Genomic DNA, 14183 nt, shown 5'->3' on the forward strand with positions numbered 1-14183 from the left:
TCTCAAATGAAAAAAAAAAAACAAACAGCTAGGCGTGGTGGCCCACGCTTTTAATCCCAGCATTTGGGAGGCAGAGGTAGGAGAATTGCTGTGAGTTCAAGGCCACCCTGAGACTCCATAGTGAATTCCAGGTCAGTCTGGGCCAGACTGAAACCCTACCTTGGAAAAAAACAAAATAAATAAATAAATAAATAAATAAATAAATAAATAAATAAATAAATAAAAAGACAGGGCTAAGGCCTGGAATGTTGGCACATACCTTTAATGCCAGCACTCAGGAGGCAGAGGTTAGGAGGATCCCTGTGAGTTCTCGGCCAGCCTAGGACTAGAGTGAGTTCCATATCAGCCTGAGCTAGAGTGAGGCCTTACCTTGAAAAAAAAATTGAGGACTAGAAAGATGACTTGACTATTAAGTCACTTGCCTGCAAAGCCTAAGGACCCAGCTTCGATTCCCCAGAACCTACATCAGCCAGATAGATGCACATAGTGGCCCATGTGACCTAGAGTTCATTTGCAGTGGCTGGAACCCCTGGGACACCCATATTCTCTCTCTCTCTCTTTCTCTGCCTCTTTTGCTCTCTCTAGTAAGTAAACAAAAGTATTTATAAAAATATTTGACAGGGGGGGGCTGGAGAGATGGCTTAGTGGTTAAGGTGTTTGCCTAAAAAGTCAAAGGACCCAGGTTCGATTCCCCAAGACCTATGTAAGCCAGATACACAATGTGGTGAGTCTGGTGCTTGTTGGCAGAGGCTGAAGACCCTGGCGTACCCATTCTCTCTATATATCTGTCTGCCTCTCTCACTCAAATATATAAAATAAATAAATAAAAATATATGACAGGATGGGCCTTGAACTAGCTCTTGGTGAAAGAAGGTGATTTTGAATTCTCTTGCCTCCACTTCCACAGCTCTGGGTTTACATGCTTTTTACCGAGCCCAAAAGCCCAACAAAGTCATTACAAATGCTCAACATTTTTCTTTTTTTTCAAAGTAGGGTCTTGCTGTAGCCCAGGCTGACCTGGAATTCACTATGGAGTCTCAGGGCAGCCTTGAACTCACAGTGATCCTCCTACTTCTGCCTCTAAGTGGTAGGATTAAGGATGTGAGCCACCATGCCTGGCTTTTTTTTCCCCCCTCACTCTGGTCCAGGCTGACCTGGAATTAACTATGCAGTCTCAGGGTGGCCTCAAACTCACAGCAATCCTCCTACCTCTGCCTCCCAAGTGCTGGGATTAAAGGCATGTGCCACCATGCCGGGCTCTTTGATTTTTTTCATAACTTGTTTTGGCAGCACTGAGGATTGACCCCAGGGACTCTACCACTGAACCACACCCCCAATCCCTTGAGTTAATTGTCTTTGTTCTTCTTTTCTTTTTCTTTTTTTCTTTTTTAGAGTCAATTATCTTTTTAAAGCTCCATTAATGAAAATGCAAGATCTTCACTAAGCATTCTTACCTTGTATGCACGCACACACACGTATGCATAGACAAACCAGCATCCAGAGGGATACAAAGTAGTCTCAATCCAGGCTATCTTATGCCTGGTATTAAGTCAGCTCCATCCCTGGCCTTTCCAAACTACATGATGGTAGCATGGCCTAGCATGGCAAACAAAAACACCTGCAGACATGGCAAACCCATCCCAGTCACAATCAGTGATACAAACCCAAAACATATTTGAAACAATTGGGGAACAAGAATGAAAGACAAAATACACAAGATTATATAGTCCTAACATTTGCAATTTTTGCTTTAATACCCTTGTGGAACACAGACAATGTTAAAAACAGACAAACTGATCTTAACAGAGTCCGCCAATCACTAAGAACAAATCACTCATGGGCAGAGCTCAGAACCACGGCCATTTCAGAGAACTGCAGCCTCCAATGTGATCAGGCACCATTTATGGGCAGAAGATGGGAAGGATTTGAAGAGACTGCCAGATAGGTCACAGCTTCAGGGCTTTTGCTTTATTTGAACACGATCTAACAGTTGTCAACCTGCGATTGACTGAAGCTTGGCTGCTGAGACTGGCTGAGTTTCAGCTATTTGTTCCAAAACCATATTCCTAAAATAGACTTTCAGTGAGTTTATTTATGAAGTTCAGTTGCAGTGTGTTATATAAGCACTCAAGCACAGAGACATCTTCGGGCCAAATTTAGCTAACAGTAAATAAGTCATTTTGCATTCTGTTTGCTGGAAAGTGATGGTAAGCCAGGCTTGGTGGGGCACATATGTAATCCAAGCACTTAGCAGGTAGAGGCAAGGTGACTCAGGAGTTCAGGTCCAGTCTGGGCTACATGAGCTCCTGTCTCAAAGAACAACAACAACAAAAAAGAATCAATGGATAGACTGACTGGGATGTGGCTCAGGAGGAGGTTGACCTAGCACACACAAGGCCATGGGTTTCACTATCACGTAACTGAGCATGGAGGCTGGGGCAAGAGGATCAAGAGTTTAAGGCCATGCGGGGGGAGGGGGGGAGAATATTACCATGGGATATTTTTTATAATCATGGAAAATGTTAATAAAAATTGTGAAAAGAAAAAAAAAAGAGTTTAAGGCCAGGCTCATCTATATATTGAGTTGAGACCAACCTGAGCAGAGCTTGTCTCAAAAATAAATAAGTAGGGCTGGAGAGATGGCTTAGTGGTTAAGCGCTTGCCTGTGAAGCCTAAGGACCCCGGTTCGAGGCTCGGTTCCCCAGGTCCCACTTTAGCCAGATGCACAAGGGGGCGCACGCGTCTGGAGTTCGTTTGCAGAGGCTGGAAGCCCTGGCGCGCCCATTCTCTCTCTCTCCCTCTATCTGTCTTTCTCTCTGTGTCTGTCACTCTCAAATAAATAAATTTAAAAAAATATTAAAAAAATAAATAAATAAATAAATAAGTAGGGCTAGAGAGATGACTTGGCAATTAAGCCGCTTGCTTGTGATGCCTAAGGACCCATGTTCAACTCCCCAGATACTACAGAAGGCAGATGCACAAAGTGGCACACATGTCTGGATTTCAATTACAGTGGCTGGAGGCCCTGGCATGCCAATTCTCTCTCTTGTTCTCACTCTCTCTCATAAAACAATAAAATTAAATTAAAAAGGCCAGTCTGTTAGGCTTGCCTCAAAAAATAAAAATAGGGCTAGACATGGTGGTACATGCCTTTAATCAATCCCAGCACTCAGGAGACAGAGGTAGGGGGAACACTGTGAGTTTGAGGCCAGCCTGAGACTACAGGTCAGTCTGGGCTAGAGTGAGACCCAACCCCCCCAAAACAAACAAACAAATCCAGTTGTGGTGGTACACACCTTTAATCCCAGCACTCGGGAGGCAGAAGTAGGAGGATCACTGAGTTTGAGACCAGCCTGAAATGACATAGTAAATTCAAGGTCAGCCTGGGCTTGAGTGAGACCCTACCTCAAAAAAAAGGGGGGGGGGGCTGGACAGATGGCTTAGTGGTTAAAGCGCTGGCCTGCAAAGCCAAAGGACTCAGGTTCTATTCCCCAAGACTCATGTAAGCCAGATGCACAAGGTGGCGCATGCATCTAGAGATCGTTTGTGGTGGCTAGGTGTCGTGGTGCGCCCATTCTCTCCCTAACCCCTCAGACAGGCAAATAAATAAAAATACATTTTAAATATTTAAATTTAAAATATTTTATTTAAAATATTTTAACTTTCATACAAAGGCTAAAGTCAAAACAGAAACGGAGTCTGACATCACATTTACTTCTCAGAGCTCACTCCACTTAGCACGCTGCTTCCTCTGATAGCACAGTGCTTTGTATTGTATACACTCATTTCAAGCCACAGCACTTGCCAAGTATAAGATATGCAGCATTTTATTAACTACATTTCTATGTTGTATAAACAGCAAACAGCCATCACTTAAATTTTTTTTTCCTTATGATTTGCTACAAATCACTTTGAAAATGTTTCAACATGATTATCTAACATAGGTTACACTGTAAGCATTTCCTTAACATTTAGCTTAAAGGGCCTGGAGACATGGCTTAGCAGTTAATGCATTTGCCTGAAAGCCAAAGGACCCAGGTTCGAATCCCCAGTACCCATGTTAGATGCATAAGGGGTGCATGCATCTGGAGTTCATGTCCAGTGGCTGGAGGCCCTGGAGTGTGCTCTCTCTCTCTCTCTCTCTCTCTCATTCAAATAAATAAATAATTTAAAAAATAGAATATTTTATTTTTTAATTTATACTTATTTATTGGACAGAGAAGAGGGAGAGAGAGAATTGTGCATCTGGCTAACGTGGGTCCTGGAAAATCAAACCTGGGTCCTTTGGCTTTGCAGGCAAATGCCTTAGCTGCTAAGCCATCCCTCCAGTTCAAATATTTACATTTTTAAAAAGGCATGTGCCACCACACCCAGCACGCCTGTGTTTTTTTTGGAGGGGGGGGTCGAGGTAGGGTTTTATTCTTTCACTGTAGTCCAGGCTGACCTGGAGTTCACTATGCAGTCTGTCTCAGGGTGGCCTTGAACTCATGGTGATCCTCCTACCTCTGCCTCCTGAGTGCTGGGATTAAAGGTGTGCGCCACCACTTCAGGCTCCAGCTTTTTAACCTTTCTGACAGCCATTTCATAATAAAGTCATAGAGAATCTTCATGCAGAAAGTACATTTTTCAGAGCTGGAGAGATGGCTTAGCAGTTAAGATGCTTGCCTATAGAAGCTTACAGACCCAGGTTCAACTCCCCAGTGCCCATGTAAGCCAGATGCACATGGTGCACATGTATATATCTGGAGTTCATTGCAGTGGCTAGAGGCTCTGGTATGCCCATTTTCTCAATCTGCCTCTATCTCAAATAAATAAATAATAATAAATTTTAATGTTTATTGTACTGTATTTTATTTTTAGACAGAGGGAGAGAAACAGAGAGAGAGAGAGAGAAATGTCATGCCAGGGTCTCAGCCACTGCAATCAAACTTCAGACACTTGTGCATGTGTGACCTTGTGCTTGCCTCACCTTTGTGTGTCTGGCTTACATGGGATCTGGAGAGTCAAACATGGGTCCTTAGGCTTCGCAGGCAAGTGCCTTAACCGCTAAGTCATTACTCCAGCCCAAATCTTAAAAGTTTTGAAAAAAAAAAAGTGCAAGGACTAGAGCGATTGCTCAAAGGTTAAGACGATTGCCTGTGAAGCCCAGGGATCTAGGTTCAATTTCCCAGTGCCCAGGTAAGCCGGATGCACAAGGTGGTACACGCGTCTGGAGTTCGTTTGCAGTGGCTAGAGGACCTGGTGTGCCCATTCTTTCTCTCTCTCTCTCTCTCTTCTCTATCTCTCTCTGCTTAAAAATAAGTAAATAAATTTTTGAAAAGAGTGCATTTTTCAATGTCCATTTGGATGGGAATTTTACTTATACATATGTTGACCCACAATATGTGAGACATTATTTTCTATTCAAAATGCTAGAATGCTTTCACAAGACAACTCCATTTTATTTTTTTAGTGGAAGAAAGAGAAATAGTTTATTAAAAGAGCATTAAGAGGGCAGAAGTAGGCCAGATAGCTGGGAAAGACTAGATCCTTAATCAAGACAAATCTATTTTAAAAACCAAATTTATTTTAAAACAAATTTCATTTGAAATAACAAAGTTTAGTATGGCTTAAAATTCTGATAATAAATAACATTACTACTGGGAGCTGGGAAACTGTCCCAAAACGGAAAACAGTGTACTTGGCATATGCAGTCTAGTAAGTCTGTTGGTCTGGGATAGGTCAGGACTACAGGGTGAAGTTTCCAAAATGAGACTAGGGTAAGGAAGGACTTGTGCTTTTAAGTCTGTAGAAACATTGGTAAGTTCTGGAAAGAAAAAGGCAATTTTATTTGCAATGACATTTATAAACATGACAACGTACAGTAGAACAAGAAAACAGGAGGTGAGGATTCATGTTCTCGCTGCCAGTAAAGAAAGTTGTAAACAGGGCTGGAGAGATGGCTTAGCGGTTAAGCGCTTGCCTGTGAAGCTAAGGACCCCAGTTCAAGGCTCGGTTCCCCAGGTCCCACATTAGCCAGATGCACAAGGGGGCGCACGCGTCTAGAGTTCGTTTGCAGAGGCTGGAAGCCCTGGCGCACCCATTCTCTCTCTCTCCCTCTATCTGTCTTTCTCCCTGTGTCTGTCGCTAAAAAAAAAAAAAAAAAAAAAGAAAGTTGTAAACAGACAGGCAGCTGCTCTACAGTGGTGGCACAGCTTAAATTACACTTAACAGGCTTATGGAAAAGGCTTTCCCTTGGGCTGGCAAGATGGCTTAGTGGTTAAGGCACTTGCTTGTAAAGCCAAAGAACCTGGGATGGATTCCCCAAGACCCACTTCAACTAGATGCGCAAGGTGGTGCATGCATCTGGAGTTTGTTTGCAGTGGCTGGAGGCCCTGGTACACCCATTCATTCATTCTCTCTCTCCCTCTCCCCCCCCTCTCTCCCTCCCTCCCTCTATCTCTCAAATAAAGAAGAAAGTCATTGGGTATATTTCATAACAGAATCCAATTGTTCAAATTACACAAAATCAAAACAGCTAAAATACTTATTTTAAAAATTATCTACATAAGGGGCTGGAGAGATGGCTTAGTGGTTAAGACACTTGCCTGCAAAGCCTAAAGACCCAGGTTCAATTCTCCAGGTCCCACATTAGCCAGATGTGCATCATGGCACAAATGTTAGGAGTTTGTTTGCAGTGGCTAAAGGCCCTGGCACGCCCATACTCTCTCTCTCTCTCCCCCTTCGTATCTAATAAATAAATGATAAAAAATTTAAATACAGAAAAAAATATAGATACATACACATTTATAAAGGGTATACTTCTGGAGTTTCTCATGCTTGTGGGGAAGGCACGTTATTGACTAGCTACCTCCTCAGCCCCAATCATGAGTATCTTACTTATTTATGTTTTGTTTATTTTGTAGTCTCAACTTGTATCATTCTTTTATTTTTTTAAAAAAAAATTATTTATTTATTTATTAGGTAGAGAGGGAGAGACAGAATGGGCACGCCAGGGCATTCAGCCACTGCAAATGAACTCTAGATACATGTGCCCCCTTGTGCATCTTGCTTACCTGGGTCCTAGAGAATCGAACTAAGATCCTTTGGCTTTGCAGGCAAATACCTTAACCTCTGAGCCATCTCTCCAGCCCTTGTATCCATCTTTTTTTTAAAAACCAGTTTTTTAAGTTTTATTTATTTATTTGAGAGAGCCAAAGAGATAGGGATAGACTGAGAGAATGGGCACACCAGGTCCTCCAGCCACTGCAAATGAACTCCAGACAAATGTGCCACCTTGTGCATCTGGCTTATGTGGGCACTGGGTAATCGAACCTGGGTCCTTTAGCTTTGCAGGCAAACACCTTAACCAAGCCACCCTTCTGACTCTGTGTCTAGCCCAAGCTGACCTGGAATTCACTCTGTATTCTTAAGGTGGCCTCGAACTCATGGCGATCCTCCTACCTCTGCCTCTGGAGTGCTAGGATTAAGGACATGCACCACCATGCCCAGCTCTGAATCCATCTTTTAATCAACACATATACATGAGGCATTTATTAATTATAGTAGCTACAGGATGTTTATAATACAGTATACATGATACAATCAAAATGAAAGCTCGGTAAAATAGAGCTATTTTATTTTATTTTTATTGTTCTTGTAGCCCCAATCTGGCCTTGAACTAACAGCAATCCTCCTACATCAGCCTCCTGTGTGCTGGGATTAAAGGTGTGCATCACCATTCCCACCCCAAAAATAGAGAATTTTTTTTTTTTTTTTTTGAGATAGGGTCTCACTCTAGCCCAGGCTGACCTGGAATTCACTATGGAGTCTCAAGATAGCCTGAGACTCCATAGTGATCCTCCTATCTCTGCCTCCTAGGTGCTGGGATTAAAGGCATGTACCACCATGCCTGGCCTTAATTTTTTTTAATTTGTTTATTTTCAAGCAGAGAGAGAAAGGGTGGGGCGAGCCAGGGCCTTTGGCCACTGCAATTGGACTCCAGATGTATGTACCACTTTGTGCATCTGGGCCTATGTGGGTACTCAGGAATTGAACCCAGGTCATTAGGTTTTGCAGGCTAATGCCTTAACTCCTGAGGCATCTCTCCAGCCCTTAAATTTTATTTTTTATTGTTTTTGGCACAGGGATTTTTCTTTGTAGTATAGGCTGGCCTCCATCTCTCCCTTTTCCCCAATTCCCATTCCTCTTGCCTCAGCCTTCCACCTGCTGGGATGGTTACAGTGGCAATCACCATGCCCAGCCTAGTTTCTTAGTATTGCAGATTACTTTCTCAAATTCACACGACTGATGTTTTGGGTCAGACAATCTTGTGTTTCAGGAGCTGACCACTGTTAGGATGGGTCACTCTGGTCTCTATCCAGCAGTTACCACTAGCACACTCCTTTCCTCAGGTTTCTGTATTGTTATGAACTCTAAGTGTGAGCCTCAATCCAAGCTTGGAATTCAGTTTTGAGCTAAGCACTTCCAGGGCCTGCCTCTCCAGCCAGAGGGATTCCCAGGACCTATGCATCACCCTACACTGAGGACTTTGCTTTTGGCACCTACCAGGCCCTGTAAGCTGAACTCTATCTGGTGGTCAGAGGCTTAGCAAACTTCCTCATCTTGGGACAGCAAGCTAGGCTGAGAAGCGTGGGTGTTCTAGGAATATACTGGCCCACATCTGAGTGTCACCAAGCACAGGGAGAGAGACAATGCTATTGCAGGTCTGCCCTAGCAGGTCCTCTCTCCTGCAGGTCAGTTGCTCTTGGCCCAGGGAATGACTCCAAATAACACAACTGAAGTCAGAGGATCTGTCCAGCTTACTCCAAGGCCACTGGGAAGTCAGTGCAGGAGTTTTCTATTTCCAAAGGAACCTGTGAACGACTTTGCCTCTTGGCCCACAAAGTCTAAAATAGTCTACAAAGGCTTTCTGCAAAATCTCAACATATGTGTATGTGTGTGTGTGTGTGTATATATATATATATATATATATATATATGTAAATAAAGCCGAGCATGGTGGCACACACCTTTAATCCCAGCACTTGGGTGGCAGAGGTATGAGGTTCACCATGAGTTCAAGGCCACCCTGAGACTACATAGTGAATTCCAGGTCAGCCTGGGCTAAAGTGAGACCATACCTTGAAAAAAAAAAAAAGCTCTATGGACTTATCTTACCACAACATATGTGTTATAGCACTTGGTGTTTACAAGGTGTCACCTCTAGAACAGCAAGCAGATGTTATGTATGAGAAAACAAAGACTTGAAAGTTTTGCAAGATGAATACCCATGAAGCTCACACTTGGGTAGGAACTGTTGCTAACATTGCAGAGGTCTATTATCTGCTTAAAATTTAATGAGGGAAACCTTAGCAATTAGTCCATATTATTGGCCTAGTGCCATTGCCATTACTTTACAGCAGAAACCACAGGTAGAACTGGAAACATGAACACAGTCCAACCCCACTAAAAGCCCTCAGAGAAGCCTGGTGTGCTGGACTGCCTGTAATCCTGGTGTGCTGACACTTTGTACTTCCTCTTGCGCTCTCTCTCTCTCTCTCATAGGGTCTCACTCCAGCCCAAGCTGACCTGGAACTCACTCTATACTCTCAGGCTGATCTTGAACTCACGGCAATCCTCCTACCTCTGCCTCTTGAGTGCAGAGATTAAAGGCATGTGCCACCACCATGCCCAGTGCTGGGATTAAAGGCGTGTACCACCATGCTCAGCTCATTTTTTTTGTTTTGTTTTGTTTTTGGAGGTAGAGTCTCATTCTAGCTCAGGCTGATCTGGAATTCACTATGTATTTTCAGGGTGGCCTCGAACTCACGGCAATCCTCCTACCTCTGCCTCCCGAGTGCTGAGTGCTGGGATTAAAGGTATGCACCAATACGCCTGGCGTTAAATTTTTTTTCTCAATTTTTATTAACATTTTCCATGATTATAAAAAATATCCCATGGTAATACCCTCCCCCCCCACCTTAAATAAGGTTGGACATAGACCTGAGAGGTAAATATTTTTATAAGATAGAGAAATAATCAGCATGCTAGGGCTCCAGCCTTTTTGGACAATGGAACACTCAGGAGCCATAGATTGTTACTAGAAAATTTTCAGTGCCAGGGATGGGATAACGTCCATTAAGTTGTTGCCCAAGGAAGTCCCTGATGTCCCCAAAACATTACAGGCCATTGTCAAGGCTTTTGATTTCCCACCAGGAATAGATGGTAAGACTCTATTGCTAAAACTCCACATACTCGGACTGCAAGGTAACTGAGAAATCAAGCTGGTGCTGAGTTGAAAAACCCCTCCATGTAGACCAGCTGACAGAAAGCTGGAAAAAGCTACACTGCATACAGTTCTACGGGAGAAAGAGGAGTCATCAGTCGAGATAAAGAACAGTAGACACCATACTTGGGACTACAAGGCCACTGAGAAATCCTGCTAGAACTGAGCTGATAACCTCCTCCATGTAGAACAGCTGACAGAAAGCTGGAAGAAGCCATTCTGCATGCAGTTCAATGGGAGAAAGAGAAATCACCAGTGAAGATACTCAACACTGGACAATGCAAGCCTTATATTTTTCCAGCCAGGCCAAATAAGCCAACTGGTGCAATAGTGGCGTGTCTGACATGGTGGAAACCAACTGCTCTCTACTTGGACTGGAGGCCTGCTCCATGGGAGGGAATACATCCCTGATACTGAAAACCTACAGCAGGGGTAGTCATGAGCCCTAGGGGTATAACGTCTGCTGCTGTCTGGCTAAATGTATATACTATGCTCATCAAACTACCCAGTAAGCACTTCTCTTAATGTTCATACCTATATATTAATGCTCTTACTTTTGGTTGAGAACCTTCTCTTTTCAGATAGCAGTGACCTTGGGATGGCTCAGAAGGCATCATGGTGCTGGGAAGAAGTGACACGAGTGCTCAGCACTGCATTATCTCTATCACACCTTCCAAGGCTTAGGGTCCATTGTGGAAGAGGTGTTAGAAAGAATGTAAGAGCCAAAGGAAAGGTAAGACTCCTTACAACGTGCTCCTCCAGACACAAAAATGGCCTGGATATCCATGACCTCACAGTGCCTGACACTACCTACATAAGACCATCATAAGAGGAAAAAAAGATCATGACATCAAAATAAAAAAGAGACTGATTGGGAGGAGGGGGGATATGATGGAGAGTGGAGTTTCAAAGCGGAAGGTTGTGGGGGTGGCATTACCATTGGATATTGTTTATAATTATGGAAGTTGTTAATAAAAAAAAAAAAACAGTGGACACTGCAAGCCTTAAGTTTGACCAGCCAGGCCAAATGAACCAATCAATAGGTGCAATAGTGTCATGTGTGTTATGGCAGAAACTAACTGCTCACCAATTGGACTGAAGGCCTGCTCCATGGGATGCAATACATACCTGATACTGAAAACCTATACAAGGGGGGTCAGGAGCCCTAGGGGTGTAACGCCTGCTAGTGTCTGGCTAAATATATATACTCTGCTCACCAAACTGCCCAGTAAGCACTTCTCTTGATGTTCATAATGCTACTCTCACTTTTGGTTAGAGAAACTTCTCTTTGCAGAAAGTAGTGTCCTCTGGGATGACTCAGAAGGCACCATAGTGTTGGGAACAAGTGACAGAGGAGTGTTCAGTACTGAAACATCTCTATCACACCCTCCAAGGTTCATGGTACATTGTGGAAGAGGTGGCAGAAATAATCTAAGAGCCAAAAAAAGGCTTGGATTGCTTATAATACACTCTTCCAGACACAAAATGGCCTGGATATCCATGACCTCGCAATGCTTACCTACCTACACAAGACCCTCAAAATATGAGGAAAAGATGATGACATCAAAATAAGAGACTAATTGAGAGGGGGAGGGGACACGATGGAGGGTGGATTTGTAAAGGGGAAAGTGAGGGAGAGGAGGATATTACCATGGCTTATTGTCTAATTATGGAAGTTGTAAATAAAAATATTTTTATTAAAAATATAAATAACAGGCTGGAGAGATGGCTCAGCAGTTAACACACTTGCCTGCAAAGTCACAGGACTCACGTTCGATTCTCTAGTACCCACATAAACCTGATACACAAGGTGGCACATTCATCTGGAGTTTTGGAGTTTGTCTGCAGTGGCTGCAGGCCCTTTCTGTCTGCCTCCCTTTTTCTCTCTCTCAAATATATAAATGAATAAATTTAAAATAAATAAAACCAGGCATGATGGCGCATGCCTTTAATCCCAGCACTTGGGAGGCAGAGATAGGAGAATGGCTGTGAGTTTAAGGCCAGCCTGAGACTACATAGTGAATTCTAGGTCGGCCTTGGCCAGAGTAAGATCCTACCTCAAAAAAAACAAAATAAGTAAGTAAATAAATGAAAATAAACCAACATGGTGGCACACACCTTTAATCCCAGCACTAGAAAGGAAGAGGTAGGAGGATTGTCCTAAATTCGAGGCCAGTTTGTGAATACAGAGTGAATTCTAGGTCAGCCTGGACTAGAGTAATACTCTACCTCGAAAAACCAAAAGATAAAAAATAAAAACATTGAATACTCCTGGATACATTCTCCCTCTCTCTCTCTCTCTCTCTCTTTTTTTTTTTTTTTTTTGAGGTAGAGTCTTTCTCTAGCTCAGGCTTACCTGTAGTCTTGGAGTGGCCTCAAATTCATGGCAATCCTCCTACCTCTGCCTCCCTAGTGCTGGGATTAAAGGCGTGCGCCACCACACACGGCATATGGATACATTCTCTCTCTCTCTCTCTCTCTCTCTCTCTCTCTCTCTCTCTCTCTCTTTTTTTTTTTTTTGTTTTTGTTTTTCAAGGCAGGGTCTCGCGCTAGCCCAGGCTAACCTGGAATTCACTATATATTCTCAGGGTGGTCTCGAACTCTCAGCAATCCTCCTACCTCTGCCTCCCCAGTGCTGGGATTAAAGGCATGAACCACCACACCCAGCTGGATACATTCTCTTAAAGGAGAGGTGGTAATAGTCATAAGGAAATAATATCTATATATTCCATAGTTAGTTGTTTCCATTACTGGAATAAAATCAGTCAATATGAAATAAGGATAAACAACTCTCTGGAGAGCATGTTTAATGTATTTGAACCACTTTGTATTTTTAAATTTTTTTTGTTGCTGTTGTTGGCAGTAGTGGGAATTGAACCCATGTGAAGCAAGTGCTCTACCGCCAAGCTATATCCACTGCCCTCTTTACTTCTTAATTTTTAAAAATTCCTAATTTTGATTTGTTAATTTTCAAGCAGAGAGAGATAGAAGAGAGACAGAGAGATAGAATGGGTACACCAGGGCATCCTCCAGCCACTGCAAATGAACTCCAGATGCATGTGCTCCTCTGCATGGGTGCTGGGGAATCAAACTCAGGTTGTTAGACTTTGCAGGCAAACACCTGAGCACTGAGCCATCTCTCCAGCCCTGCTTCTCAATTTTGAGACAGTGTCTAAATTGCCCAGAGTAGCCTTGAAATCACTCTACAGCTCAGATAATTCTTCAACTTGTGATCCTCCTGCCTCAACTTTCCAAATAACTGGGGTTACAGGCACATACTACTAGGCCCAGCTTCTTGGAACAGTTTAAACAATAAGGAGCACAGGGCTGGAGAGATGGCTTAGTGGTTAAGGCACTTGCCTGCAAAGCCTAAGGACTCAGGTTTGATTCTCCAGGACCCATGTAAGCCAGATACACAAGGTAGTGCATGCAATGAGTTCCTTTACAGTGGAGAGGCCTTGGCATGCATTCTGTCTCTTTCTCTCCCTCTCAAATAAATAAATAAAATTTAAAAACAAAACACTTCTCAAAACTTTTTTAAAAAGCCAGGCATGGCAGTTCATGCCTTTAATCCCAGCATTCGGGAGGCAGAGGTAGGATCGCCATGAGTTCAAGGCCACCAATAGTAAATTCCAGGTCAGCCTCAGCTAGAGTGAGATCCTGCCTTGAAAAACAAAAAACAAAACACACACACACAAAACACCTTTAAAAAATAAAAAATAAACAAGGACCTTTACCCTGGAACAGTTAATTTATGAAAGAGGATAAGATTATGGGAGAGATAGAGTGATGTATACCATTATGATGCACTTAACCCAGGGAAGCTGGCTCACTGAGTCTGACCCTCACAGGTCCATTTCTACCTAAGTGAAAAGGGATTAAATGCAATTTCTTGCCAGGCATGGTGGTGCACACCT

This window comes from Jaculus jaculus, chromosome 11, assembly GCF_020740685.1.
Source record: "Jaculus jaculus isolate mJacJac1 chromosome 11, mJacJac1.mat.Y.cur, whole genome shotgun sequence".
NCBI classification, from domain to species: Eukaryota; Metazoa; Chordata; class Mammalia; order Rodentia; family Dipodidae; genus Jaculus; species Jaculus jaculus.